The sequence below is a fragment of the Megascapheus bottae genome, chromosome 10 (genome assembly GCF_031878675.1).
Source record: "Megascapheus bottae isolate mThoBot1 chromosome 10, mThoBot2.hap1, whole genome shotgun sequence".
In the NCBI taxonomy this organism is placed as follows: Eukaryota; Metazoa; Chordata; class Mammalia; order Rodentia; family Geomyidae; genus Megascapheus; species Megascapheus bottae.
In genome coordinates this window covers 15,847,385-15,853,384 of record NC_143518.1, presented here as the reverse complement: position 1 = coordinate 15,853,384, position 6,000 = coordinate 15,847,385, and positions in this window count along the sequence as shown.

The window sequence follows — 6,000 nt, the reverse complement described above, 5'->3', positions numbered from 1 at the left end:
TTCAGTGGTCCTTCTTTGGGAATGATTCATTATTTCCTTTAGTGTAAATATACCCCAGTCTTAAAACCGAGTGCTGGCCTGCTTATCTTTGTGTCTTCTATTCTAACTACAAATATGTTTGCTTGTTAGTTTAATGCTCGTGCTTATCAACAAATGAAATGAAAAAGGACCTGAGGATGTCAGTAAGGTTTTAATTTTTGTGATTGATTCAAAGATGATGATAGAAGCATATAAAATGCTGGGTGATTCAGCTAGGTAATTTTTGGGTATATTGACTTTATAATTAGACCATTTCGGATTGTCATTAGGTTCCGGAATATTTAAAAAATCCATACATTGTCCTTTAAAATATACTGCATTTAAAGTTCACAAGATCTGATGAATCTACAAAATAAAACGTGTGTTGATTTCCCTATCCAAATCCAGATGTAGATGCAGTGAACATAAAAAATTAATTGGTCCTGAACATGCTATTAAGCTCTGATTGGACTTATTCATGTATTAGATCAACCCTATGTATTCTTATGGTCTTCTCAATCAAATTCACTGTCAGACTATTAACTATTGTTCTCCTAATTGAGACTTTACTGATGAAATAACTATTTACAGTGAGTGAGTGGATTAAGGGTGGTTGTTTACTGCCAGCCCAGTTCTATCCACACCCATCTATCCAGGAGTACTTTGTTATGGCTCCCTTTGATGTTGACCTCTTTTCAGGTATTTCTTAACATCTCTAAGGAGGTATAGGAAGGACCTAAAAGGCGAACATTTGCTATATAGATGATGAGCATTCTTGAATAAAATCTCCTGCCTTCAACACTAGGAAGAATTATCTTGCTTTATAAAGTTCTAGAGATGAAATAATTATTGGGGCCATCACCAACAGGTATCTGATGAACATTTTGGACCCTTGTAAGTGGCCCTGTGACTTAAGGTGTAGTGTGGTAGTGTTGAGGTGAAGAGCTCAAGGACAGTGCCCAGGCTCAGAGTTCAAATCTCACAAATGACAAAAAATATAGATCATGAAATATTATGGACCCTTCCTTTCTACCAGTCTACTTCACCTGATGTATTTCCAGTTATGCATTTGATGCTGGCTTCATTTAATTTATAGCTTAATTTGGGGAGGGCTGACACATCCTCTGTAACAGAGTACTGAATATTCTAATCCACAAATACAGTGTATTTCTATAAACATAGTTTTTATCAAATTATTTTGTTCAATTAATAAACCTGAAAAGTACAATTTAAAAAGAATTTATTGATATTTGTCTGGTTTCAGCCTGTGTGTGTGTGTGTGTGTGTGTGTGTGTGTGTGTGTGTGTGTTCACATGAGTCAAGGCTAAGTCAATGACTCAGGGCTCGGGCATTTTCCTTTAGCATTTTAACTGAAAATTGACACTCTACCAGTCAAGCCATCCCTCCACTAACTTCTAGGGAAGAAGGTTGTTCTGTGTAGAAAACAAAGGTTAACATATTTCATCATACAAATTATGAAGTTGTGCAAGTGAAGAAAATCATGAAGACAAAATTTTTCCAACACAGGAAATGAGGCTGATTTCATTGCTTCTATTCTTAAAAATGCTGACTTTATAGCATTTATATTGAAGGTAGTTTGGAAGATTTTCATCTGCACTATGAAATGATCCCAGCAATTGTCACACTGTTTCTTTGGTTTCTATTACAGTGATTATCTGAGTTGTCAGTTAATAATCATTTTGAATGAGTAAAGAGATTAGTATCTGTAATCTCAACTATTGGGTAAACAGAGATCCACTACAAGCAAAAACTCAGCAAAACTCTTGTCTTACTTAATTAGCTGGGCACGATGGTGTATGCCTATGATCCTGGATATGCAGTAGGCATAGAGGAATGAGAGCAAGAGCCATCTCATGACAAAAGAACAAGAACAGCCTGGTGCTAGTAGTTTAGAAGAGTAATTTTAGCTATTCAGAATACTGCAATCTAAGAAGATAGGATTATAGTCAGACCCAAAGTAAAGATACCAAAGTTTTATGTGTAATTAAACAGAAAAACATTGAAAATGGAGGCCTGTGTCAACATAGAACACCAGTTGTTGGTAAAAAAAAAAAAAAATCAAAGGAAGATTGAAAGGCCATGAGGTCAAGACCCAGTATCAACAAACAAAAAGTGGAAGATTATACTTGAATAATAATGAAAGCAAAAGAAGAGCTAGGAGGGGCCGGGAGTTTGGCCTAGTGGTAGAGTGCTTGCCTAGCATGCATGAAGACCCGGGTTCGATTCCTCGGTACCACATACATAGCAAAAAGCCAGAAGTGATGCTGAGGCTCAAATGGTAGAGTGCTAGCCTTGAGAAAGTCCAAGGACAGTGCTCAAGCCCTGAGCCGAAGCCGAGGACTGGCAAAAAAAAAAAAAAAGAAGAGCTAGGAGCTCTTCTCAAATTAGAGAATGACCACCTGGTAACATTAGGGAATCCCAAAGAAAAGAGGGAGGGAGGAAGAGAAGAAAAGGAAGGAAAGAAGAGAAAGAGAGGGAGCAAGGGAGGGAGGACAGGAAGAAGGAAAGAAGGAAAAAAGAGAAAGGAAGGAAGAAGAATAAAGGAAGAAAGAAAGAAAGAAGGAAGGAAAAAAGAAAAGAAAGAAAAATAGAGATTAGAGACAACCAAATCTCATCTAAGGCATATAGGAAATTCAAGAAAAAAAATTCTATCCAATGTAGAAATATTGGAAATACTAAGTGGAAAACCAATGAGAGCACTTATCCCCTGTTGTCATTGTGTCTGATTTTGTTAGTTGGTGTACAGTATATACATGTATTTGAATTAGGGAATAGAAGGAGAACAACACGATGATGAGACAAAGGACAAAGGGTGAATCAAACAACAGTGATAATCACAATACAATATGCTGGAAATGAACTTTAAAATTTGGGGGGATGGGGAAGGACAGAGGGAGAAAAATGTGTGTGGGGGTAACAATGTTCAAGAAGAAATGTACTCACTATATGTATTGTATGTAACAGTAACTTCTCTATATATGACTCTGACAATGAAATTAAATTAAAATAGAAATGTCAGTAAATTTATAACGATTGATTTCAGAATCATGAATATGAAAGAATATAGTGAGTGGGTACTAAGGGAAGAAAGAATATTTTGCTTTCTGGGAAAGGCAGTTTAATGGTTCTAATTTTAAGACTGAGAGAAATGTTATGTTCAAGGGTACAAACAAGAGCACTTGAAGGAGTTGTTTACATTTGATGGTAGTATTTAACTTTTCTTTAAAGTAAATATAATTGAATCTTGCATGGTGTATATATTTTGACTTTTAAAAGCCTGTTGGTTGTACTTTAAGTAGACACATTGATTTATTTTACTCATTTCTGAAAGAAAGGAAATTATTTATTTTATGGCAAGCACAGAAATATAGACACAGCACAATAATTAATAAACTCATTTGTAGACTTGGATTTCTATGGTAAATCAAACAAGACATTTACAAAAACCCTCATTTTATTTTTATAGATTATAGCAATTTCAGGACTGGGTCATCCAAAATAATTTTCTGCAGTTCGGAACAGCATTCAATTTCATTTCTGCATAATGTTAGAAGTAAGCTTTTGTATACAATAAAATGGGAAAGATTGTATGAAATTTTATGTTTCAAAAATGCCTTCCTTGCAGAATATGTCATCTGGATGCTTTCATGAAGATGCAAAATTTGTATTTTATTTTATTGTTTTCACTTTGGGTTCAACATGGGTTCATGAAAGAACAACTAGGTCAGCAGTTTTGCCATCATGGAGCTGCAAAAGCAGCCCTTACATTCCACTCAGCCCCTTCCTTATGATACGAGAGGCTGGAAATCAAGAATGCTGTTCACCTCAAAATTTGATATAATTAACCAGCTTTGAATTTTCTCACATCAGCAGATCTTACATTTGAATGATCTGATTGCTGACACAAACTTCCAGCTAGCAATGAAGATCTTATCTCTGTGTATAAAAAGGTATCACTATTTAAAGGAAAGGCACTAATACATAAGTTATGCATTCCTTACAACAGCTCCTGGTTAATTAATAATTGGAAATATGTCTTCAAAACGTGGCTCCAACTTTGCCAATGTATTTTCAGCTTTCTTGAACTGATTTAATGATTTGAAATACACACACACACACACACACACATTTGTTTTGTTCTGTTCATGTTTGTGAAGTATCCTTTGTATTTGGTTTTGAACAGTATTTGAAATGAATTCACACATTTCCTTTTGTTTGTATCATATTGACTATACCTTACCCACTCACGGGGCAGCTTACTAGAAATAAAGTCTGCTTTGGAGTTATAAATCTACTATAAATATACAGTGTGTCACATATCTTCACACACTTTACCACATTTTTGCGTGTTTGAACCATTACTTGTTTTCTTGCATCTTACATTCCTCACTATACAATAGAAATAAGACTACTCACTTGTAGCATTGGTAAATTAAACAAAAGCTGACTATTTTGTGACAGATGGCAACGATTATGGCTCAAAATCTTGTATGTGGATTGCACCTCTAAATACTTTACTGTTATGTCTCCACATCCTAAAAGTAATCACAAGAGGTTGGGACCCTAGTTTTCTTAGCAAAGAAGTGACATGTTTGAAAAATTTTAACTATGACATTTCTTTAATGATCCAAACTATCCTATAGAAATCAGTATTCCATGCCTTCAAATTACATATGGAACTTGAATCCAATCAGATAATAAATAGCAGCCATTGTAATTTTATTCTAAGGGAATGAGTCCACTTACTCAAAGTTATATATCATACATGATTTCTGATTTAAAATTTAACGAATACAGTACTTTCAATTGTATGTATGATGTTTTATATCTACTTGAGGAATATGAACGAGTGTGTTCTCTGTTGTCACGTAGTTTATGTTGTGTTGGGAAGACACTAAGACATCACAAAACAATAGACAGTCACAGTTATTGCAACCACCACATAGAAACCTAGAATAAAGGCTAAGAAAAATCTAAAAAGGGTGACAAAAAATACAGTACAAAAGAAATTAGAAATAACAGATTAGATGATTACCTTTTGTTAAGATGATTATTTAATCATTTGTTTCTCAGAAATTATTGGAACTACAACTTGACTGATATGGCATACAGAGAGATTCTAGACATAGCACAAAATGGCTTCTTTGTGACTTCTATATGAAGTTAAAAAAGACAGTGAATACAGAGTTGGTTAATACAGTGACCCAATACAGCTATTCAAGTTCCAGGTTCCTTTCATTTCTTTTTTTTCCATATATTTTTATTGTAATTAATAGAATGGTTACATTATATATGCCAGATATATGGTGCATTACTTCACATATATTGATACCCTTTCTCGTGTCTTGGTCCCCATTTCCCTCCCCCAACCCCAGCCCCTCATCTTGTTTTCCTCCCTTCCCTATCTGACTTCAAATAACCAAATAAGCATATATGCAATATATCAGATAACCAGGAGAAATACTGTAACAATATGAGATAACAAAGGACAGCAAAAGAGATGAGAGATAACGTAGTACATTAAGGACAACAATCATTCATTCTATGGCTTTTGTTCCTTTCATTTCTTTGTCTTGTGTTTGTAAACTTTTGGTCCAAGATAACTGTTCCCTGTCAGAGAATTCCTCAGCAATTCTAGCCCGATTCTGTACTATGATGTCAAGGTTTTGGTGCATTTAAACGCAAATAATTGAATGCAGATCTTTGAGAATTTCACATCAGTTAGATGAGGTACGGCATATTCCAATTTACTGCTCACAGTTTTCTTGTCAGTAGATAATTTATGAATGAAATATTTTTTATAAAAATTGGCATGAACAGGTTAGAAATGTCTCTCTATTATTGATTATTTAAAGACAATATCACCAAGTTTTACATATTATAGTCATCATGATTTGTTCCCTTATATGTGAATTGGAGTATTAGCTATCAGAATTAAATATTTAATTCTCATGATAACCT